Source organism: Gekko japonicus, unplaced genomic scaffold (assembly GCF_001447785.1).
Source record: "Gekko japonicus isolate JY-2015 unplaced genomic scaffold, Gekko_japonicus_V1.1 scaffold292, whole genome shotgun sequence".
In the NCBI taxonomy this organism is placed as follows: Eukaryota; Metazoa; Chordata; class Lepidosauria; order Squamata; family Gekkonidae; genus Gekko; species Gekko japonicus.
In genome coordinates, this window is record NW_015173131.1 from 1,237,999 (window position 1) to 1,263,425 (window position 25,427).

The following is a 25,427-nucleotide window of genomic DNA, read 5'->3' on the forward strand; positions in this document are numbered from 1 at the left end:
AGAGATAATTCTGGTCAGGAAGGCTGATATTATAGAGGAACTGAATCCACTTGTCATAGAAGGTGTGATGTTGGCTTCTTCAGAGTAGGTTAAGAGCTCATGGACCACGCCTTGCTGTTTGATAAGCCAGTTTGGATGGTGGCCAGAAGTGCCTTCTACCAGCTGCATCTGATTTGCTAACTTTCTCATTACCTAGACTCAGCTGATATGACTGCACTGATCCATACTTCTGTAACCTCACAGCTAGATTACTGCAATGCTTTCTATGTGGGGCTGCCCTTGAAGACATCTTGGAAACTACAACTGTTAGGGGTGTCTGCCAGGATCATACATTGCCCATTTTGAAACAGCTACATTGGCTGCCAGTCTGTTTCAGAGTTCAATTCAAGGTGTTGGTTATGACCGTAAAAGCCCTTCACGGCCTGGGACCCATGAATTTGAAGGCCCGTCTCCTTCCACATGTCCCTGTGTGCAACTATGGTCATCAGGCATCCATACGCTGGCTATCCCACCACTTAGTGTGGCCCGTCGTGCATCACCCTAGGGTTGCGAGGTCTGGGTTGGAAAATACCTGGAGGCTTTGGGGGTGGATCTGGGAGAGGGTGGGGGTTTGGGGGAGGGGAGGGGCCTCAGCATGGTACAATGCCATAGAGTCCATCTTTCAAAGCAGCCAATTTCTCCAGGGGAGCTGATCTCTGTCAGCTGGGGATCAGTTGTAAAAGCAGAAGATCTCCAGGCTCCACCTGGAGACTGGCATCCCTGCATCAAACAGAGCCTGGGACTTTTCCATCAAGGCTCTGGCTCTGTGGAATGGGCTCTCTGAGAGGTGAGGGGAGCCCCCTCCTTGGAGATCTTCTGGAGGGGCTGCAAGGCTTGCCTGTTGGTTAGGGCTTTTGAGGGAGTCTGAATTGGCAGGCATATTTCAAGTGGGGTAGGAATCCGGGGCTTCTTATTTTATCTTTGGTTTTAGCTGGGGATGTTTCAACTATTATTGTAAGCTGTCTTGAACCAAGAGGAAAGATGGGATATAATTTTGGGGGGGTATTTTTACCTCTATGTGTGTGTGTGTGTGTGTGTCTGTGTGTGAGCGTGCGCACCCATGCCTGGAAGTCATGGTGACCTCTGGTGGTGACTCCTACTGGGGCACGGAGGACGTTCAGAGAAGTGGCTTGATCGCCTGCCTCTGTGTCTTGGCCCTGGTATTCCTTGGAGTTCTCGCATCCAAAAACTTGCCAGGGTCGGCCCTGCTTATCTTCTGAGATCTGATGAGATTGGGCTTGCCTGGGCTGTCCAAGGCAGGGCGGGATACAAATGTTTTGATAAAGAAAATACTTCCTATTGTAGGGGCCCAAAGTGGGTAACAATATACAAATCATAATCAATACATTTTATAAAAAAAGCTCTACAGTATACTGACTGCATTTCATGCTCTATCCCCAACAACTCAAACAAGGCCATAATTAGGTTTGTCAAATTCCAGGTAGTAGCCGGAGATCTCCTGGGATTACAACATCTCCAGGCGATAGATGTCAGTTCACCTGGAGAAAATGGCCTCTTTGGAAGGTGGGCTCTATGGCACTAGACCCCATTCAAGTCCCTCCCTTCCTCAAACCCCTCCCTTCTCAGACTCCAACCTCCAAATCTCCAGGTATTTCCCAAGTCAGAGATGGCAACCCTAATGCTGGGGTTAGAGGGACATGACTGTAGATTTGGTTGGCATGCATATTTGTGGTACGACAAGGTAAAAATGGACAGTTTTTTTAAACTTCACTTGGTGAGGAAAGCTTTGTATATGGTATGGACGAGGTATAAGAAATACCAAAGTGATGAAAGACCATTGTGGATTGTACCAGTAGAGGTGTTGACATCTTACTCAAGGCAACGAGGTAGAGATTGGTTGCCATACAGAGACTTAATTAAAAAAGAGGGAACAGAATGGGTAATGAAAAAGCAGAATGATATTGACTATGACTATGAATGGTTGAAATATATGCAGATTTATGATCTTTTTAGATCAGACAAAAAAAACTATGGTTTTAGAGAGGAAAAAAATGAAATGGAAAAGGTTTGGGAGAGTGGAGGGGGAAAAATATTTCTAAAATGTATAAGGTGTTGTTAAAATGGTATACTGAAGATGAAACTGTTAAAGAACAAATGTTAAAATGGGCTATTAATATGAATAAGGAAGTGGCTATGGAAACTTGGGAATATTTGTGGAAAAATTCTATTAAGATCTCGACATGTACAAATGTTAAAGAAAATTGTTATAAGATGATGTATAGGTGGTACATGACACCCAAGAAAATTGCAAATATGAACCAAAATATGTCAAACAAATGCTGGAAATGTAAGAGACATGAGGGCTCATTTTACCACATGTGGTGGACTTGCGAGAAAGCTGTAGACTTTTGGACAAAAGTCCACAACGAAATGCAAAAAATACTGAAATGTTCTTTTAAAAAAGCACCGGAAATTCTGCTTTTGGGACTTAAAATGGAAGAAGTTAATACGACCAAAAAGACTTTACTCTGGTACCTGATAGTGACAGCGAGAATGATTTATGCCCAATTTTGGAAGACGGAAAAGGTACCAGAGATTGAAGAATGGATACAAAAAGTTCTGTTCATGGCACAAATGGATAAGATTACAAAAAAATTGAACAACAAAGAAGATGATGAGTTTTTTGGAGAATGGAGTGACTTTAAAATTTATCTGGAAAAGAACTGGGATGTGAAACAAAATTTAATATGTTTAGATCAATACTAAGTAAAATGAGGTTATCTTGAGATTGTAAGCTATGATACGAAAAATGATCTAATTAATGATGTTTTTAAAATGGAAAGTGGGGAGAAGCATTGCGGGAAGCCACAGAAGGGGGGGGGTGGAAATGGGAAATGGGATAAATAATGGAAAAAGTGAAAATGTTTTTAATGTCAAATGATGAATTTCCTATGAAAATAAAAAAAATTTGTTTACCAAAAAAAAAAAGAGATGGCAACCCTAGCTACAATCCTTTTTAAAGAGCTCAGTTTTTGGATCTTCCCTGCACGCCAAAGGCGAGGGGACTTTCTGCACAAAATGGGGCCTGACACTAAAAAAAGAGAGGCACTAGAAAAGGAAGGAACTGAAAGAAAAAGCTTTTTTGAGGAATGGAGTCACCACACGTTGAGAAAGGGGTTATGTTGTTCCTTCAGATATGTGGGTCCCTGTTTCATGTAGAGTTTTACAAGTAAGGGACTTCACCTTGTATTGTGTCCGCTGACCGCCACCAGGGGCCAGCGAACACTCCAGAGCTTGACTCTCCACTGGTCTCTCCACTGGGGGACCAACGGGACCGTGGCGGGAGATTTAAACCCACCAACGGGACCTAGGGGTGTGTCCCCAGGTGTGTATATAGTTGGCCAGCCGGCCGTTTGTCTTTGTCTTTGTTGTGTACCAGTAAACCATGCTGAGCACTACATCGGTCTCAGTGGTTTCGACACGCGTTCAACCCACTACACAATACCTTGAATTGAACCTTAGAACACACTTGCAAAGCTCTCAGTGTTGGAGTAATATAGAAGCCAATAAAGAAAATGGACTATCTTTAGTTACTTACGTTGAGAAAACTGTTTGTATATAAGGCGTAAAGTGAAACCATGTAATATGCATTATTACCCCCCATATGTCTCTTGAGAAACCTGTATAAGGGTCAAGAAGCAACAGTTAGAACCAGATATGGAGCAACTGATTGGTTTAGCATAGGAAAAGGAGTACAACAAGGATGTATATTGTCACCTTGCTTATTTAATATATATGCAGAGTACATCATGCGAAATGCTGGCCTGGATGAATCACAAGCAGGAATTAAGATTGCTGGGGAAAAGATCAACAACCTCAGATATGCAGACGATACCACTCTAATGGCAGAAAGTGAAGAGGACCTAAAGAGCCTCTTGTTCAGGGTAAAAGAGGAGAGTGCAAAAGTGGGCTTGAAGCTCAACATCAAAAAAACTAAGATCGTGGCATCCGGCCCCATCACTCCTTGGCAAATAGAAGGGGAAGTCGTGGAAGTAGTGACAGACTTCACGTTCCTGGGATCCCAGATCCCCGCAGACTGTGACAGCAGCCATGAAATTAAAAGACGCCTGCTCCTTGGGAGGAAAGCGATGGCGAACCTAAACAGCATGATAAAAAGTAGAGACATCACCCTGCCAACAAAAATTCGCATGGTCAAAGCAATGGTATTCCCAGTAGTCATGTATGGCTGCGAGAGTTGGACTATAAGGAAGGCCGAGCGCTGAAGAATAGATTCTTTTGAACCTTGGACTGCAAGAAGATCAAATCAGTCAATCCTAAAAGAAATCAACCCTGACTATTCCCTGGAAGGCCAGATAATGAAACTGAAGCTCAAATACTTTGGCCACCAAATGAGAAGGGAGCACTCACTGGAGAAGACCCTGATGCTGGGAAAGATTGAAGGTCAAAGAAGATGGGGACAGCAAAGGATGAGATGGTTAGACAGTGTCATAGATGCAACAAACATGAAATTGAGCAAACTTCATAGGACGGCAGAAGACAGGAGGGCCTGGTGGGATCTTGTCCATGGGGTTGTGAAGAGTCGGACTCGACTGTGCGACTGAACAACAAAAATGTGGGTTTTTTGTGTGTTAGTGTTTGTGAATGTTTGTTTGTAAAGCTTTTAATAAACCTTGCCCTATTTGGGGCAAGCACAAAACAAAACAAAACGAAGATCTCAGTATTGGTGTAATGCAAGCAACCAGCCCCTGATAACAGCCTGGCAAACATAATGTTCATTAATGTTGAATAAGACAGAGATTCTAACCAAGACAAAGAGGATCACTGCTCACCCTCACCACCCTCCAGGTCAGGGCTAATGAATGACTACATACCAAGCTGAGGCAATTGGGGACAGAATAACACTATGATCTTCTTCCAACCAGGTTTCAGACCAACAGGACAAGTCAGTATCTCAGTCTGCCACTACTATGGGTCAGTGAAATTGTGTTATGAACTGACCTAGCATACACGATATCAAAGCTGAAGTGTGGAAATTAATGGAGAGACATTTCACCTACATACCAAAGGATGGAATGGAGATAAGGCAGGCAATAAGCATATATCTCACTGTTTATCTTACCTAACCTATGCCCCACCTTCCACTATATCTCCCTAATGTGTGCATCACCCCAATACCTCTCATAGCCATCTCCTCTCTTTCTCCAACCACACAAATAGTACCCAGCAAAACAACAGCCCTTGCCACCCCCTCTAAAATTCTTCACAGATACACTGAGTGGATATGGCTAACACATTCGGCTTGTATAAAACCACATAAAATCTGGCCTTGGCTCGAGTCCCACATTTGATTAACATATGGAATTCACTGCCACAGGAGGTTGTGGAGGCTACAAACATGGACGGCTTCAAGAGGGAATTAGATAAACATATGGAACAGAGTTCCATCAGTAGCTATTAGCCACAAGGTATAGATAGGGACTCTCAGTCTGGGGCAAGTGATGCACTGTATTCTTGGTGCTGGGGGGGCAACAGTGGGAGGGCTTCTAGTGTCCTGGCCCCACTGCTGGACCTCCTGATGGCCACTGTGTGACAGAGTGTTGGACTGGATGGGCTATTGGCCTGATCCAACATTGGCTTCTCTTATGTTCTCTTATGTTCTTATGAGGGGACATGCCACAAAGGTAGCACCCTCAGACATCACCCTGTGGTTCTTTCCCCACCTAGAAGGTCTACCCAGTCCTGCGGCAGTCACCAACCGGCTTCTAGAAGAGAGAGAAAGAAAATCGGTGGTGTTTCTGTGTTCCCTCAGCAGCACCTGAGTCCTCTTCAGGGACCCAGTTCAAACCTAGGAGGACTGGGGAACAAGATGGATTATCTCATTACCCTCTTTCACCTACATCTGTTAAATAGTGTCTCCAGGGCTTTGTCTGTCTCTCCTTTACTTATCAGCCATTATCTCTGTGTGTTTTGTGGGCAAATGTAGCTACAAGTTGGAGATATGCAAGAAATTGTGGGAGGGAGGGAGGAAGTCACTCCACCTCCACTGCCTTTCTGCATTGATGTAGTCTGTGACTGATGAACTCTGAGGTTAACGAGGTGTGTATTTCCCAATTCTATCATCTCCTGCCATTCCAGGATACTTTGCTGGAGGGTTCCCTTCTTCTCCTAGGTGGGGAGGGCTTAAATAGGACCGGAGGAAGAGCTTTCCTTCTGACCCTAATGAAAACCTATACGCACCTACCCCGGATTCTTTTTAACTTCAAAGTGATCAGAGCCTCTAACATTTTATAGCAGGGATCCTCAATGTGGACCCCACCAACACCTTTCCTGGTGCCTGAGTGTTTTTAGAAAGTGGGCAGGGTCAGGTGCAGCTTTTGCCCAGCAAGGCTTTTGGTGGGCCACTAGAGATTTGATTGGCTGTACAGATTTTTTTTTTAAATAGTTGCTTCGGCCATAGCTGCCACCGCAGCACAAGGATCTTTACTGTGTGACTGAAGGTAAGCTGTGGCAGCCATTGTACAGCTGGCTCTGCTTCCCATGGCAGCCATTTTGTGGCTGTGCCCACTTGGGTTGCCAGCCTCCATGGTGGCCGGAGATCTTCTGGTACTGCGATGGATCTCCAGATGGTGGAGAAACTAGATGCTTTGGAAGGTGGAGTCTATGGCATTATGCCCCATTTAAGTCCCTCCCCTCCCCAAACCCCACCCCCAGGCTCTACCCCCTAAATCTCCAGATATTTCCCTACTCTGAGCTATCAGCCCTAGCACCCACCATTAGGGTTGCCAGGTCTGGGTTGGAAAATACCTGGAGACTTTGGGGGGTGGATCCAGGAGAGGGCAGGGTTTGGGGAGGGGAGGGGAGAGGCCTCAGCAGGGTACAATGCAGCCATTTTCTCCAAGGGAGCTGATCTCTGTCAGCTGGAGATCAGTTGTAAAAGTGGGAGATCTCCAGGGCCCACCTGGAGGCTGGCAACCCTAGCCAGCCTATGCCTGGCGGAACAGCTTCATCTTGCAAGCCCTGTGGAACTGCACCAGATCCCACAGGGCCACAAAGAGGGGGCACCCACTGCCTCAACCAAAAGCCTGGTGGAAGAGCTTCATCTTACAGGCCCTGCAAAATTGTAACAGATCCCGCAGGGCCCTGATCTCTCCCGGGAGCTCATTCCATCAGGTAGGGGCCAGGCCCGAAAAGGTCGAGGCAAGTCAGACGTCCCTGGAGCCAGGGACTACCAAGAGATGTTGATTAGTCGGCCTTAGTGCTCTATGGGTTCATATGGGGAGAGGCGGTCTTGAAGGTATGCCAGCCACATGACCACGGAGAAGTCTTCGGACAGCGCTGGCTCTTCGGCTTGGAAACGGAGGTTCAGAGGAGCCCTGATTTGGCTCGAAGCTTAACATGGGAGTCCTATGAGGTGATTCATGTAATCGTTCCAATACATTACAAACATTAAAGAGAATACAATGTCAGGTTAATGTACTGCAGATCCCCCTGGATCAAAACTCTTCTCTAATGTCTCATCATCAGTAGTAGCAAGGCTTTCGCCGGGAGTAAGTTCTAAATTGGATCTTAACCATGCCGTTAAGTTCAGAGGTTTTGGACATTGTTCTTTTGTTTTGGTTTCAGATGGAGGCCTGGCTACTATATCCTGTAACATATACAGTGCTCTTTGTCTCAAATAGTCTGAATTTAGCCTCTGAAGTTCATGAAAAAGCTCAATTAGAACATGAGGGTGAGCTTTGTTTTGAGATATCAATGTAGCCACTTCAGAATAAATGGTGTCTCTCAAAGCTTCAAACACAGAAAGCTGTTTCTGGTTTGAATGTTTTTGTCACAGTAGTAGGAACCACTGGATCTGGCATGCTACTAAAGCTCTTTAGAGAGTCTTCATCAAATTCTCTTCTCCTGCTGTTGCCAGGTTGACTTTTTTGACTAACACCAATGGAAGGTTGTACTGGCACTGCAAACTCAGTCTTGAGAAACAACTGGCTCTTGTTTCCTCCACTCTGATGGTCATTTACCAAAGCCCGCTTACTGTTCTCCGCTTCCTCTTCAAGCTGCTTCACAACTCTCGGCTTTTCTGCTCCAGCCATGGAACTACTTTCCAAGGGCTTTGGAAATGCCATCTCTTCAGTTTTCCCAATAGTGTTAGGTTCTAGAGGTTGTTGCTGATGCTTTTGTTCACTGGTTTGAGCAGCATAGTTGTGTGGAAAGTCACCCAAACCAGATGGGAACATGAAATCAAAGTTGATACCAACTTCTTCCATGCTGGCGTCTTCCTCTTGATCCTTCTAGAATGCAGTCGGAGTCACTAGAGGAGACTCTGCCACTGTCGGCTCTGCAACAGGGTATGGAGCAGTTCCTGGGGTGTGCTCACCTCGCTGCTGCTTCTCAGACCGATGACAGGTTAACACCCCTATGCAGACATCGGTTTGCCGGCTAAGTTGCTCAGGAACATCTTCAAAGTCCTTTAAGAACTGCAGGTAGACATCTTCCTCTGGATTGGCCTCCTTTTCTGCCATCTCAGGTTCATGGACTCTGGGTTCCACAGTCATCTGCTCCGCTAAATATTCCCCCACAAACATGGCTACTGAGGTATAATTGTGCACAGCTACCTTCCCCAATCCACTCCAGCCTTCCTTATACAGAGGATATTGCCTTCTATCCTCTTGTACGTCAGCATCTGGAGGAAGTGAAGGTGGGCCTCTTCTCAACTTTGCCTTTTCAAGCTTGTGCACCATCCTCTTTCTCTATCCTAGCTGCAGTCTCTTTCTCCTCTCTCTGCAGCCTTTCTCTTTCCATCTCCATCCTAGCTGCAGTCTCTTTCTCCTCTTTCTGCAGTCTTGCTGCAGTCTCCGCTTTCTCTTTCTGCACCCTTGCTTTTTCTAACTCAAGCTCTGCCTGCTTAAGTTGCAGCTGGGGACGTAAGGTCTCTACACTCAGGGATGCCATTGCTTTCTCTGATGTGTCCTCTGATTTTTCTTTCCCTGATTGGAGGAACATGCACTACCTAACTCTGCCTCACTATTCAGTTGACCCGACAACTAGAACATAAACAAAACCTTTTCACCACACCTTACCAGACCCTTATTTGGTCTTGCAAGCACCTTCAGACAATGGGGCTTTCTTAAGCCCAAAAGCAAAAAATCCGCCCCCCCCCCCCCCAAGGCCAAATGGGACATCGCACCAGCAAGACTCATACCCTCCCAAGACCTTCAGACCTCCCTTTTGGCCGAATAATAGGCGTGAGGACCAGGCAGAGTACAACAAGGAAAAGGTTTATTTTATAGGAGGTCAAACAAACAAGGTACAGAATAGTAACAGTAAGTGGGTGAAAAGAAAAGAAATCAAATGCCCTAACGTGTCTAAATATATACTGTCCCTAGCTCACTATCTCAAGTGGCCTTAGACTACTCACCTTTCCCTCAGGATGAGGGTTTCTTCCCACAGCAGCCTTCCTTCTGGCTCTGCCCTCTGGGAAGAAGAACCAGTTTTCCCTGTTGTACCAGTTCTCTTATTCCCCAGCCCTCTTCTTCCCTATTGGTCAGAATCGGCACCAAAACTTCCCAAGGCCTTCTGGGATTTGTAGGCCCAGCCTCCTCCCACTGCTAGCCAGGCTCCCTGGGCCTAGTAGGTCTCTGGTGGCAAAGCCCAGATCATGACAGTCCCATTTTATTGATTGTACTGACTCACTGTGTGTAATCCGCCTTGAGTCCTTGTGAGAAAGGCGGATATAAATAGCATAAATAAAATATTATTTTTTAAACGTTCTGATTCCTATGGCTGTTCTAATGAAGAAGAAGAAGAGATTGGATTTATCCCCCGCCCTTCACTACCTGACGGAGTCTCAGAGTGGTTTACAATCTCCTTTCCTTCCCCTCCCCACAACAGACACCCTGTGAGGTAGGTGGGGCTGAGAGACCTCTTTCCAGAACACCTCTGAAAGAACTTGTGACTGGCCCAAGGTCACACCAGCAGCTGCATGTGGAGGAGTGGGAAATCAAACCCGGTTCTCCCAGATTAGAGTCTGCATTTCTAACCACTACACCAAACTGGCTTCCACACTGGTTTTGCTCAATGTCATTCAGTCCCTCCCCCAAACTGTGGTAGTTCTTGTTGGGGCTTCCACACAACATTGTCATGCAGCCATCCACTTTCTGAGTTTTCCCCAGCCTTGCGACATTTTCTCAGACATGCTTTGGTCCCTGAAAGATCATACCCTTGGAAATGTGTGAATGGGAAAGGCAGGTTTCTGCACCTTCCTGCCCACATCCAGTGCTGTTTCCACTTATTCCTGCCGTTCCCTCCCCTTATGGCCAATAGGATTTTTGCTAGCTATTTTAATCAGCAGTAAATATATTGCTCTAGTGTGCTATAGCAATATAGCTATAATATAGCAATATAGCTACCACTGATGGTGGAGAGAAGGATCGTGGATGTGAGGAGATCCCTGTATAGAAGCTTCATTCTCACTCTAAATGCCCCTGCAGTCACAGTAGCAACAAGAACAGAAAGAGGAAGTCTTGTCCACATGAAGAAGAAGAAGAGAGAAGAGAAGAGATTGGATTTATACCCCACCCTTCACTACCCAAAGGAGTCTCAGAGTGGCTTACAAATTCCTTTCCCTTCCCCTCCTCACAACAGACACCCTGTGAGGCAGGTGGGGCTGAGAGAGCTCTAACAGAAACTGCTCTTTTTCAAGAACAGCTGTGCCAGAACTATGGCTTGCCCAAGGTCATCCAGCAGGTGCAAGTCCCTCAATGTGAAAATGATTACCAGTTGAACTTCCTTTTGCTCCCAACTTATTGTTGACATGCAAATCAGACCTCAGTTGGATTGCTCAGCTGGATTTTTGTTCATTATTTGAATTGGATGCCCTATCGAGCACCCTAGCAGCTGCTCATTAGCCATTTACAAGTCTTTCTTGAGTAAATTCCTTCCCATACTACAGGGTCATAGGCAAGATGAGTCTTTGGGGGGGGGACGGACATATTTGTTTCCTACAGATAGTGTTAGCTTTTGCACCTAGCTGAGTTATAAAATTCACTTTTTTTTTTTTTAAGCACAGACCTATTTGCCCCCTCTTTGCACCTGGGAATTCAGGATGCATCATTTAAATGGCCTACCAATGTAAGCACTGGGGGATGAGCTGGTACCAGCACAGCTATAAATGCATCATTAAACCACCTACAGCTTGTACTGTCTACAACAGCAGAAGAGCTCTCAGCACAGGAATGAGACTGTTCTGGTAAGTCCCTGAGGGTCTCTTCCCCACACTTCTCCTTCTGCCTGAGCTTCTCCAGGTCGGCAACCCTAGCCTCAAGGGAACAAAGCTGTTCCCTGAGAGCCACAAGCTCCATGCAGTGAGCACACCTCCAGGATTTCTATTCTATTCATCATATGATTGGAGCTATCACTTTGATTTATACCGGTGCAAGAAGACTGCTCTGGGGTAACAGAGCAGGGCATTATGGGAACAAAAATGGTCTCTTACAGGGGAAATAGAATCTGATGGAACAACAGCCTTCAGTGAAACATGTACATGAGTGGACGGCTAGAAACTTCTACATTTGTATACTGTCTAAAGGCAAACCAGTTTAAACTGCTACAAACTTCAAAGAGTATTTAAAGAGTACAAGTAGAGTTGCCAATTCTGTATCGGAAAATATCTGGAGATTTGAGGGATGGAGCCTGGGGAGGGTGGAGTTTGGGAAGCAGTGGGTCCTCAGCAGTATAATGCCTTAGGCCTCTTTCACATGACCATTCTAAACTGGATGTTATTCGTGGTTGGCCTGAATTTGAGTAAAGTGATACAGGGATGGGGGTTTCCATATAGCAAATTTCCTTCGGTTCATGAGCTGTCTCTGAAGCACTATGGTAATTTCGAACAGTGTCGGTTTTCTCCCCGCCCTTTTTTGCCCTGCTATCTTCCTCTGACTTTTTTTTTTAGCATGCCAAGGTGAGTGCTATAGCACTTCAGATGCATTGACTATAGCACTTTTAGAAATACATGTGTATCTGGAGCAGGAAACCAGCCAGAGAAGCAGTGGGACCTCTGGATGACTAAGGAATAAAGGGATTGTTAAAGGAAGGTGGGGAGATGGCAGAGAAGCTCAATGAACCCATGCCACAGCCCCTGTTTTCTGGACGGGAGTCTGAAGGGCTGAGCCAAATTGAGGTGATCCAAGATGAAGTTCTAGACCTACTGGGAAAATTAAAAAACAGTAAGTCTCCAGGTCCTGATGGCATACACCTGAGAGTTCTTAAGGAACTCAGATGTGAGATCATTGATCTACTAACTCATATATGGCCCCGGTCACACGGAGCATTTGCCCCGCTGAAGGCACGGGAGTCCCGCGGAGTATTCAGGCGCGATCACACGGGAACATCTGGGAGGCGTAGCACTCCCGTGGCGACCCCGTGGCAAGCCGCCGAAGCCGCGCAGTAAAAAACTAGTACACTGCATGTACTAGCAAACGCTTCGCCATGGGCCGCCTATGGAAGCCTCCCGGTGTGATCGCGCCGGCGTGCGGCTTCCTCCCCCATCCTCTTTGCTGCGGGGAAGCCACCGTCATGTCTGATCGCATAATAGCGCATCAGAATGCGACGGCGAAAATAGCCGCGCTTCCCTCCCGCGTTTTCCGGCATGTCTGGCCGGGGCCTATGTAACCTACTACTACATTCAGCCACTGTACCAGAAGACTGGAGGGTAGCAAATGTTACAGCAATTTTTTAAAAGGGATCCAGAGAGAAACCAGGAAATAACAGACCAGTCAGCCTAATGTGTGTCCCAGGCAAATTAGTAGAAACGTATCAAAGATTACAGACAAAACTTGCTGAGGGAAAATCAGCATGGCTTCTGCAAAGGGAAGTCCTGCCTCACCAACCTTTTGGAGTTCTTTGAGAAAGTGAACAAGCAGTTCCGGCCGCGGCGACGCGCATGGCGACCGACTCTTGGGACGTCTCCCAGAGTCGGATCGCCCAAGCACAGCCCGGGGGGTCCCGCGCAAGCGGAGATCCTAAGGAGCCCTCAGAAGAGGGCTCCGAACCAGGGGGTGCGCTAGGGAGAAGCCTCTTGCTGACCAGAAGGTCGGGAATTGAGGCTATCCCCTTTACCCCAAACGGCCCCGACTGTGCCTTGCCCCCATGAGGGGGATAGCAACGCCACCGGTAGAGCGGAGTGGTGAAGCGGCAAAACCCGAGAGGAAATGAGGACATTTGAAAGACTGTAAGTCGACGTCTGAATTTTTAGCGGCAAAGCTCCCCCCCCTTTTTAGAGAAGCGGAGAAGGGAGAAGGGAAAATCCCCCCCTCCCCATACGAGAGACTTTTGAAGCGTTTAAAAAACGGGGGAAGCGTAAAACCGCATAAAAGTCTTACCTCCTGGGTGGGATAGAAGAACAGAGAAGAGGGAGCTGCCTTAGAGATTTGCGACATGAACTTTCTAAGTATAAACAAACTTGAAAAATGGCGGGGACGAGAAAAGCAGGAGAAAAGCCTCTGAAGAAGACAGGCGGGACTTCCTGTCCTAGCCCCTCCACTGCTGGAACTGCTGTCAATCAAACAGACAGTGAACTTGCTCGCCATCTGCTGGCCGAACTGCAAAAAATCAATTCAAAACTTGACTCTATGGATACTGCCTTTGGACTACAGCAGAAAAAGTTGACAGAAACAGCTGAGAAGGTAGATGACATTGCCAAGAAATGCCTGGTATCAGCAGAAGAAGTGCAGATAGTTAAGAAAAAGGTCTGCAAACTGGAAAAACACCAAGAAAAGCAGGAAAACAAATTGTTAATGTTACAAATGGAAAAATCAAACCTAACTCTCCGATTCCAAGGTTTGAAAGAAGAACCTGGGGAGAACCTGAGAAACGTTTTGGTGGGAGCGTTGGCACCACTGCTTGGCAACGAAGCGGAAAAGATAAAAGAAGAGATGGATTTGGTCTATTGGGCCTATTCCAACTATACAAGAAAAAACAAGCTGCCAGCTGAAGTGGTTGTGAAATTTACAAAACAGCATCTCAGGGACCAAATTTTGAAGATTACATCAGCGACACCTTTGAAAATTGGAGATCAACCAATTAGAATTTTGAAAGATGTTCCGTTTGAAATCAGAATGAAGAGAAAGGAATATAAAGGTTTGACCATTTTCTTACAAAAACACCAAACGGGATATAAATGGCTGATACCCGAAGGGCTGATAAGATAAAAGGGAAAAAATTGACTCTATCTTTAAAGCTCAAGAATTTTTGAAAAGGCACGCCAGTAAAGAAGAAGGAGCAGAGCTGGCCAAGTGGATGTCAACATTAAACGTGGAAGACAGCAGCTCAGAGGGAGAGGTGAAGGACGAGGAAGATCAAGGAGCGACTGGACTAAAATATAATCTGAGGGACAAAAAAGGAAAAGACCCCAAAGTTTAAAAACTTTTTTATATATATATCGGATTATACTTTGGAAGAAAAGCTTCTCAGAAGGACATTACTAATAAATTAAACACTTTGTTTAATATTGATCGGCAGAAAGACGTCTGAAGATGGACAATATGGACTCGGAGTTTTGATTACTAACAGACTAATTTTACTAATATAATAACACCACTCATTCTTTTCTTTATCCCGCTATATACCCACCCTTTTTTTCTTGAATTTAAATAAAATATCTCTCCTTTTTAGGAGAGGGAATAAAATCTTTCAAAAAAAGAAGAAGAGAAAGTGAACAAGCATATAGACAATGATGACCCGGTAGACATGATATTCTTGGACTTTCAAAAGGCTTTTGACAAGGTACCTCACCAAAGACTCCTGACTAAACTTAGCAGTCATGGGATAAGAGGACAGGTTCTCTTATGGGTTAAAAGACAGGAAAGAGTAGGAATCAATGGACAGTTCTCACAGTGGAGGGAAGTAAGCAGTGGGGTCCCACAAGGATTGGTGTGGGGGCTGGTACTATTTAATTTATTTATAAATGATGTGGAATTGGGGGTTAGTAGTGTAGTGGCCAAGTTTGCAGATGACACAAAATTATTCAGGTTAGGGAAAACCAAGGCTGACTGGGATGAGCTCCAAGGGGACTTCCATAAACCAGGTGAGAGGCAGGGCCGGCTCTTCCACTAGGCCAACTAGGGTGACGGCCTAGGGCGCAGATCTCCAAGAGGCGCAGCGAGGCCCCTGCCGCCACCCACCCGCCCCCAGCATGGCTTTCTGGGCAACTGCTCCAGAGTGCGCCCCTTCCCGCCGGCTCGCTTCACCTAGTGTCCCCACCTCCTCCCTCCTTCTCAGCGTGCCCCTTCCCGTTGGCTCGCTTCGCCTCGCACCCCTGCCGAGGCTCCATCATATCCCAGCCCCCAAGCACTGCCACTTGCCCAATGCCTCGTCCTCACGCGGCGTAGATCGGCTCTTCTCTTGCCCTGCCTGCCCCGCTGCTCCTTCTGGCCTTCCCTGGGTCCGCCAGCACTGGTGCTTAATTGCTGCAGTTTCTGCCTCTGCGCTCGCAGCCAACCGACCTGGCCCTGCCCATGAGCTCCTCGCGGGATTGCTTGCGCTCTTCCCCATCAGTGGAGCAGGAGGAAGTGGGGTGATTGGAATCGTGCTCTTTGGGGGGCACAGGGCACCTCAGCTCCTCCCACTCACCCCAGCAAGCGCAGTCCGGGCGCGGTGGTGAGGCCATGAGCCACGGAGCTGGTGGTAGCAATAAGAGCATCGGGACGAAGCCTCCGAGGGTGTAGGTCCTTCGCTCTTCTCCTTCCTTGGTTCTCTGCCCCTTTAGATGGCTGCTAGCTTGGAGAAATATAGTTCTGCAGTGAGGGGGCGCGCCACAATCTAGCCTCGCCTAGTGCGCAAAAAACCTCGGGCTGGCCCTGGTGAGAGGGCAACTATGTGGGAAATGAAGTTTAATTTTGGTATGCATACAGTGATGCACAATGGGACAAAAAAATCCCAACTTCAACTATAGGCTCATTGGGCCTGAACTTGCTGAGACTGAGAGGGAAAATGATCTTGGGGTCGTGATAGATAGCCCCATGAAAGTGCCAACCAATGCTCCCTCTAAGCTGTGGAGTCTTGTGAGCAAATATTCTACTTTGTGAGCTACTGGCATTCAAGTTGTGAGCAAGCAATTTGGCTACTGCATAAATTAGTTTGCTCTGGAGCCATCCTTCCTGAGCTAAGGCAAAAATGTGTGAGCCGGAGGCTAAAAAACTGTGAGCTAGCTCACACTAACTCAGTTTAGAGGGGTGCCAACCCAATGTACTGCAGTGGTGAATAAGGCAAACTCTATGTTATGGATGATAAAACAGCTGATATTACAATGCCCCTGTATAGATTTTTTGGTGCAGCCTCATTTGGAATACTGTTCTGGTCACCGTATCTCCAAAAAGACATTGCAGAGCTAGAAAAAGTACAGAGGAGGGCGACCAAGATGTTAGGGGGTTGGAGCACCTTTCCCAGAAGGAAAGGCTGAAGAATCTGGGACTTATCAGTTTAGAAAAGAGATGACTAAGGAGGACATGATAAAGATTTAAAAAATTATGCATAGGGTGGAGAGAGTTGATAAAGAGAAATTTTTCTCCCTCTCCCAAAATACTATAACTCAAGGGCATCCAATGAAGCTGATGGGCCGTAGGTTCAGGATAGACAAAAAGAAATGCTACTTTACACAGAAAATGATTAAAATGTGGAATTCGCTGCCAAAGGATGTAGTGATGGCTACTAAGCATGGTGACTGAAGGGAACCTCCACATTCAGAGACACTTAGTCTCTGAACCCAGAGCCAGGAGGCAACATCAGGGGAAGGCCTCAGCCTTCATGCCCAGTTATTGGCCCTCCAGAGGAACTGGTTGGCCACTGTGTGAGACAGGATGCTGGACTAGATGGACTGTTGGTCTAATCCAGCAAGGCTTTTCTTGTGTTCTTAATTGCTGCCGCAGAAATGGGCAATTATTAGAAGTATTTTTATTGGATGCAGAAAGAGCTGCAACAGTCTTTCTGGACAAGGATTCGCCCTGGCCCTCCTTACATATTTAAAGAGGGAGCGGTGGCGCAGGCAGTATAACGCCTGCATTAACAACAACAACGCAAGCACCTGTTCGAGCCCCACCGCGGTCGAGGTGAGCTCTCGACCCTTAAGTCCTAGCTCCCGCCCACCCAGTGGATCGAAAGCCAAGTAACTAACAGCAAGTAGATAAATGGGAACCCACCCTTAGAAGGGTGGGGGGTACCCTCCTCCCTGCGGAGGTGTGTGGAGAGCGGTGGCGATGACAGCGACGGCAACGGTGGCTGCAGTAGAACAGCAGCAGCAGCAGAAGATCGGAGGAGGCGGCGGCATGGCGCTGAAGGCGGCGAGTGGCAGCAGCAGAGCCGGAGAGGGACTGATCCCTGGTGGCCAGCAGCGGAAAGAGCAAGGCGGCTGTCGTCGGCAGAGGACGGGGGCGCGGTGACGTCATCCAGAGGCGCGCGGAGCCAGAAGGACGTAGTCGGGCCGAGGAGGACGTCGCCTGTGAACCATCCGCCTGTCTGCCTAAGCGCCCGAACATCTCGCAGCCGGGAAAAGGAGCCGAGCCGAAAGAATGACACCAGCCTCCACCAGGGTGCCGGTAGGCAGCCCCTTCCATTGAATTGATGTGGCCTTAGTTAGGATTCAAATATGTGACTAGCACCCAAAAATGTAAACCGCCCAGAGACCCCTACGGGGGTTAGGGCGGTATATCAAGTTGAAATAATAAATAAAATAAATAAAATAAAGAACCACAAAGTTGTGGTGTGGAGAAATGGTGAAAGAAGCCCCACTGACCACAGAGGGACTTACTATTCCTTCCTTGTTCCCTTTTAGCATGGAAAGACAGGGGGAGGAACTGATGATCTTTAAATGCTGATGATCTTATTGATTAATGTTGATGATTTTATTGATACGAACGAATCATTATAATATGTTTTAATTTGCAAATCTGCATTGATTGCAGATATATATGTTGTACCGGTCCTGAGCCTACAATGTGGGGAGGGCGGGATATAAGTCTAATGAAATCAATGAATCAATCAATCAATAAACAAACTGCACACACATACATACAATTCGGCATCCCCCCCCCCCGGTGGCCCAGTCTTTTTATCTACCATGCTGAGTTCTGCCAATTGCCAAGGGTGACAGGTGTGCATTCGGCAGGTATAAACAGTAGTGCAATAGAGTATGACTCAATGAACCTTCCAGACTGCTTTTCCCCGTCTCACCTTTGAGTGAATAGAAATGCTCACAAGCACATAGCATGTAAGCGCAGTTCCTACGCATCACCTCTCCCTTCAGTTTCTTTCATCCCTCTAATGTTTGGTCTTACCTGCGATGGATAGTTCTGAAGCAGTCTCTATGGTCACCTGTTACGGCTTTCAGAGTTTTTGTTACCTATACGCTGAAGTTGGGAGGAGGAGATTACAAACAAGTTATTCAAGTGTGTGGAGAGATTATGATGTATCTCCCACACCTTGAGTTCTTTTCACACTGAAGGCCTGATGGGTACCGACTTGTCTACCACTGCTGCCCTGAAATTTTATGACTAAATGGTCCATGACTACAAACATCCTTGAACACAATAGGCTGGTTTTCACTCTGTCATAGGAGTGTAAAATTAGTCCTGCTGGATTAAACCAAAGGCCAATACTGCCTTTTCACATACTGCCAACTAGATGTCTCTGGGAAGCCAAAGGCTGCAATCAAGATGAGCAGTTTGGCCTGATATAGTTGCTTTCCCCTAACGGATTAAACTGGCTGGTTCACACAGCCACATCTGGCAGCTGTTTCACAGTCGTACTCAACCTGTAGTAAGACGAGTTGGAGACGGAGTAAATAGACAGTAGTTGAATTGTGGTGCTAACGGATCACCGCACATTCATCCCACATTTCCGTATGTCTGAAATCCCCTCTTGCAAAGTCAAGCCATTTGGGAAGTCAGAACCTTCCCTTCCATTTCTGCCTCCCTTTTTTGAAAAAAATCAGGTAGCGATGTTTGCATGAGTGCATAATCGCCCCTGGCATTGTCAATCACCACAGCCAAGTAGTCATTCCAGTCCCTGGTGGAGTTGCTTTTGAGTGATAACCCCCGCAACCCCTCTCTCCTGTTTCTGTGTCAGAGTCTGAGAGCAACCCATGACTGACACAAGGGTAAATGTACTGAAGCCAGTGGGACTACTCTCATGTAAATATGCACTTTATACCCCACCCCCCAATATTTTCCTTGGAAGAAAGGCAAAGGGAAGGGGGCTGAGAGGGGCCAGAGTACTTGGCAGAGAGATTGCGGAGCTGTCAAAAAGGAGCTGGAGTTTCGGATACACGCTTATGTGCAAGGGTGTAAGACAAAAAAAGAATGCCACAACAATTCGAACAATCAACAATGGGGCGAGTGTCTGATCGAAACTTCTCGCAACTATTTAAACTGCTGCAATTAGAGGCGGTGCCATATCACTCCAAGTCAAAGTTGCCTTCTATTGTTGGACTCTTGCAATTGGCATTCAACAGTTCTGTTTCACCATTCATGGACCTTTCACTCAGGACTTGCACAATCCCCTTTTAAAGCCACCACCATGGAGGTGGGCATCACTGCATCTTCTGTAATTATGCATTCCGTGAAGAAGTACTTTCTTTGGTACACGCTGAGTCTTTGGTTCCTTCTGCTGTAAAAGTCATGCCCAGCCTCATGGCTGGATTACTGCAATGTGTTTTACATGGGGCTGCCCTTGAAAACCTGGAAATTACAACTGGTCCAGAATGTAGCAGCCCAGTTGTTGACAGGGACTAGCCTCCAGGGACATTTTGAAACAGTGATATTTCTGGGTTCAGTTCAAGGTGCTGGTTATGACCTTTAAAGCCCTTCGTGACCTGGTGCCCACACACTTGAAGGACCATCTCTTTCCATATGTCCTTATGTGCCAACTACAGTCATCAGTCAGCCATCTGTTAGCTATCGTGCCACTGAGGGGTGTCCTGTCTGGCATCAACCAGAGTCTGGGTCTTTTCCATTGTAGCTCTAGCTCCGTGCAAAGAGGCAAGGGGCGGTTCCTCCTTGGATCTCCAAGATCTTCAGGAGGCACTGTCAGGGCTTTTGAGGGAGTCTGAATTGGCAGGCATCTTGGCAGGAGAGATTTGTGGTTTGTTATTTTATTTTTGCTTTTGAACTGAACGTTTCAAAACTACTATTGGAAGCCGCCTTGAACCATGAGGAAAAGTGGGATATAAAACTTTTGAATGAATGAATTTCACTGACAAGGTGAAAAGTGGCTGTGCCGTGGCCCTGACCAGTCCGTGAATGACTACTGTGCCTCCCCTTTCTCTGAGGGAATTCTACAGAAAGGAATATTAACACAAACCTATTGCATGAGCATGTTGGAGAAATAATTACTGATTCATTTTCCAGAAACTTCAAAGAGCCATAGATGCTAAGGAATACATTCAGCTGCTGTATGCTTTGAGATAGTGTAATGTGGTGGTTAGAGTGTTGGAATAGGATCTGGGAGATGCAGGTTTGAATCCCCACTCTGCTATGAAAGCTTGTTGGGTGACCTTGGGCCAGTCACCCACTCTCAGGCTAAGTTAACTCACTGGGTTATTGTGCAGATACAATGGAGGAAAGGAGAACAATGTAAGCTGCTTTGGGTCCCCACTGGGGAGAAAATTGGGGTTTAAATGAAATAAATAAATATAACAAACAAGTGTGGTGTGTGTGAGACTCAATGGGGGGGAGCAGAGTCCCCCCCCCCATCGCCATCTCACATGACTCCCCTGGAGCCCAGCCGCAGCGATGGTTGTGCCTGGGAGCTGCTCTGAGCCCAGAATGGTTCCTGGGCTCCGCTGTTGCTGCAGCTGTGTTTGGAGCAACACTTGGGGTCTACCACCATGGTGGCTTGGCTCAGAGCAGCTCCTGGGCTCTTCTGCAGCCATGGCCAGGCCTGCCGGTAGTTCCTAAACTCTACCTCCTGAACTCCATTATCTGAGACTGTGCATGTACAAAGAAAAGTCAGGAGATTTTTTAAATTATTATTGTATCTAGTAGTAGACAGCCATGACTTGGATAGCCCAGGCTAACCCTGATCTTCTCAGATCTTGGAAGCTAAGCAGGGTTGGCCCGGGTCAGCATTTGGATGGGAGACCAACAACAAAGTCCATGGTCGCTAAGCAGAGGCAGGCAATGGCAAACCACCTCGGAACATCTCTTCCCTTGAAAACCCCCACAAGATCACCGTAAGTCAGTTGTGACTTGATGGCAGAGAGAGAGAGAGAGAGAGAGAGAGAGAGAGAGAGAGAGAGAGAGAAAAGTTGAGGCATGGGGATAGAAATACAGAAGCTACAGCTTTGAAATCCCCCCCCAACCCCATGACAGGTAAATAGCACCAACCAGCCCACTTACCGTGCAAAGGACAAACTGTTTGCTTGTATTAACTGGCAGGCAGGCAGGAAGGAAAGACCTTCAGCAGGAAGGCTGAAGAAGAATAAAGAGAGATTCCCCTCACCAGAGAGAGGCAGCCAGCCTGCATTGCACAAAGATTGGGGGTGATAGAAATGGGGGCGAAGGCTTCCCTCATAGTATTTACACACAAACACATAGCAAAAGTAGATGAAATGTGAAAGATCAGTGATGTGGAAGAAACAGGTCATTTATCTGTGTGAAAAAGAACTATCCAGTACCTGTGATTTCATGTAAAAGAACTAAGTAGGTGTACCTGTGCTGCCCCAGCCAGCGTTTTAAACTGTAGTTAAGTAGAACTGCCATATATCTTTAAGAGCAGTGGTCCCTGGGAATTGAAGTCTTTAGTTAGACATCCCACAGCATCCGGCACACAGACGCGCAAGGATTCGAGTTTAAACTACACCCCACCTAGTCCCAGCAGCTATTAACCCTGGCAGTAGCAGCTGAGGAAAAGTCAGGTTCATGCGTTAAGAAAGTATGTGCGGTTCTATATTTATAAAATGAATAAAGGAAAATGAATGTTTACCAACATAACATATAGTTTATAGGAATACAAGAAGAGCCCTGTCGAATTACACCAATGGTCTATCTAACCCAGCATCCTGGTCCCTAGAGTAGTTGAATAGAGGTCCTGGAAGGTCCACAAGTGTGCAAATGGAAGCCAAAGTCTCATTCTGATGTTCCCATTCAACTATTGGCATTCAAAGGTACACTGCTTCTGAACATGGGGGTTCCATTTAGCAGTCATGGCTAATAGCCTTTGATTACCTATCTTCTATGAATGTGTCTGATTCTTTTTTTAAAGGCCTCTAAGCTAACCTGGAAGGCCAGATAATGAAACTGAAGCTCAAATACTTTGGCCACCAAATGAGAAGGGAGCACTCACTGGAGAAGACCCTGATGCTGGGAAAGATTGAAGCTCAAAGAAGATGGGGACGGCAAAGGATGCGATGGTTAGACAGTGTCATAGATGCAACGAACATGAAATTGAGCCAACTTCAGAGGACGGCGGAAGACCGGAAGGCCTGGCGGGAGCTGGTCCATGGGGTCACGAAGAGTCGGACTCGACTGTGCGACTGAACAACAACAAAGCTAACCATCACTGCTATTTCCTGTAGTTGTAATCTCCATAAATTAATTTCTGTAACTTCCTCCTTCACTCTGGGGAGGCTTAATGAGGCAATGATATTAAATCAGCTTTGCTTTGATGCATTTCAAAGTTCAAGTAAACTTCTACATACATTAAGCAACTTAAGTTGCAGCTTTTCTATTAACCAACCAGTGACTGCTGCCTCCAGGTCCAAGAAAAGACTTCTCATCACACATATTCAAATATGCATGTAATGTCCCACATTATGCAAATTTAATGTTGTACTGATGAGCTTCTTCTGTTTGTTTCTTTTCCCAGCTTACCAAGGTGATGGTGGAACTGAAATTACGGCAGATGATGTTTTATACATTCCTGATTTAAAGGCCAATTAGCTAACTGTGCCCATACTCTCATGGAAGAGATTTGCCATACACTTTGAGAATAATGTATGTTCTGTCTCACGCCAAGGTGAGCTATGTTCCACAAGAGCTCTCAGAAATGGAATGTTTGAGGTAGACTGCCAGGAACTGCCAGCTAAGACAACCGCTGACCAGAAGTCCCTGGAGCTTTGGCAGAGGAGATTTGCTCATCGTGACCCAGAATCCACCTTGAAACTACAAACAAAGGACTTGGTAACAAGTATCAATATAAGTGAGTGTGCCAATGATTATCAATCGTGCGTGAATTGTATGAAGAGAAAGGCAATTTACCCTTCTATTCCCTAACAAAGTCAGGGATGCTCTAAGCAACCACTTGAGATAATTCACACTGACTTATGTGAGCCTATCAAACCAGCATGAACTGGAAACACTTATCTGTTATCTTGATTTTTTTAAAAAGATTTTTTTAAAAAAGATTAAAGATTTTTTTGAAAACCTAGGGGTTCCCCCAAGTTTGCAGAAAAATCTCTTTAGCCTCTGTGTGGCCCCAATACACAGATTTACCTATCCACAGATGGCATCCACATGTGGTCAATAGTATATTGATTTAAAAAGCTCAGCATAAAATGCATTTTAATTTAACTGAGGCTGAAGATCTAAAATATAAAAAAGAGATAAAATGCATACTTAATTTAAAAAAGTCCATTGGAAAAACACTAGTGAAAGAACCAACATTTCTTAAGAAAAGGGGGAGGGGAATCAGTGTAATAGAGGTAAACAAGAATGGCAAACAGTTTTCACAACCGGTCCTGGTAAAGGTATTGTGGACATTCAGCATGGAGCTTATATCTCTCTGCTCCATATTGCTCAGACTGAATGCTTGAACATGACATGTGTATTTTTTTAATTCATATATTAAATTTCGGCCCTGGTCACACGGCCAGGAAACTGCGGTGGGGAAGCGTGGCAGTTAGGTTCGGGGCAAATAAAGCCGAGGTAGCGCGACCATACCTTCCGTGGAGGTAGCGTAGAGGTTCCGTGTGTAAGGGAAAGGTGCCGATCAGACGATCATCTAGCAGCGCGGCAAAGAAGCGGCGCGCGGCGATCACACGAGCAGTTGCGACGCGCCGCTTCCGCGGAAGGCTATATTTTTTCTCGACGTATTCCGCGCATGCGCATCTACGAGCATGCGCGCATGCGCACGAACGAAACACAGCCACGGACACCCGTCTGTCACTGGAATGCGGAAGCCGGCCGGTGGGCGTTAAGGACACGGCGACAGGCGCCACCAGACCCCAACAGCGCACCGACGGCCAGGCGATGGAGGGGGAGTTGGGCATCCACATCACAGCCGCTGTCACTGCCTGCGCGACAGTGGCCATAGCTACCCACCGCAGGCAGCAAGCCATCCTATGGCGGCAGAGGGCCATTGGTGCAGCTGGGAGCCAGAGGAATGCCATGGCCGCGACACAGCTAGGCAGCCGCCGACAGTGCAGCAGGCGGCGGCAGACTCGCAGAAGACAGCAGATGCTCCAGCTAATCCAGCTCTCCATGGAGCGACCAAGCCGACGCTGGTGGGTGTACCCAAGACCCACGGAATGGTGGGCAACCTTCGTCACCCATGTATGGGGCGATGAGCAGTGGCTCGAGAACTTCAGGATGTCCAGGTAATATGCGGAGGCCCAATGTCAGTTGTGGGCACGCGGCCGCGCCGTGCCGGGCACAATGTACACTGTGGCCACGAGCATCAGCGTGGGCCTCACCCAGCCGCCCTTTGGCGGAGGGACAGGGGAGCCGGCGTGACAGGGGCTATGTTGAATGGCTGATCAAAACAAAGTTAAAACCACATAAAAACAAGCTTATCAAACTACGCGTAGCAGAATGCGATACTTCATTCTTCAAGTGCAACTCCAGCCACGGTTTCCTTAGACGCCAACACAAAGTGCCCCACTCTGTAGGAGGCAAACTGATAAGAGTCTGAGAGGAGAAAAATTAATTCATCCTCCACCGTGGAAAGATTTAAGGCCTTCAAAATCTCAGCAAGAAATTTGTCCTAGGTGGCTAACCCATATTAATTGCTCTCTATTCAGTTGGATCAGTATTTTAAAAAGAAACTGAGAGTTGCGTACCTGTTAACTGTTGCTCTTCTCTGAGTGATGCCACTTACATTCAAGTACACAGGCGACTGGTTTGCTTATATATGACAAGGATGTAGTAAAATTCCTAATGGAGCATTGACCAAAATTGGGACTGAGATTACGCCATCAAATTGATAATCTAATTGCTATTATTGTGACATAGATAGCATCATCTCTTAGCCTGAGCAGCGGTATTACCTGTTGATTAAAGTTTGCATGAGGATGCAGTGTTGTTTATCTGAGGACAGGACTGACACTTGTACACACTGAAAAATAGGACTTCTCTTTCATCTTTCCAGGCATAACAGGAAGTAGTTTTTGTAGTGATCCACTGTCCCTTACCCGCTCACTCTCT

The 25,427-nt window shown here is 46.6% G+C and overlaps 1 protein-coding gene across 1 annotated transcript in view; it reads right to left on the reverse strand.

Moving 5' to 3' along the window:
• The window catches only part of LOC107119606 (monoacylglycerol lipase ABHD6-like), a 49,385-nt gene extending 24,290 nt beyond the window's left edge, over nucleotides 1-25,095 (reverse strand). The window contains exon 1 of the mRNA XM_015422126.1: nucleotides 25,064-25,095. The gene's annotated coding sequence lies outside the window, so the exon portion shown is untranslated. The remainder of the gene's footprint in view (nucleotides 1-25,063) is intronic.
• Nucleotides 25,096-25,427: the final 332 nt, after the last annotated feature.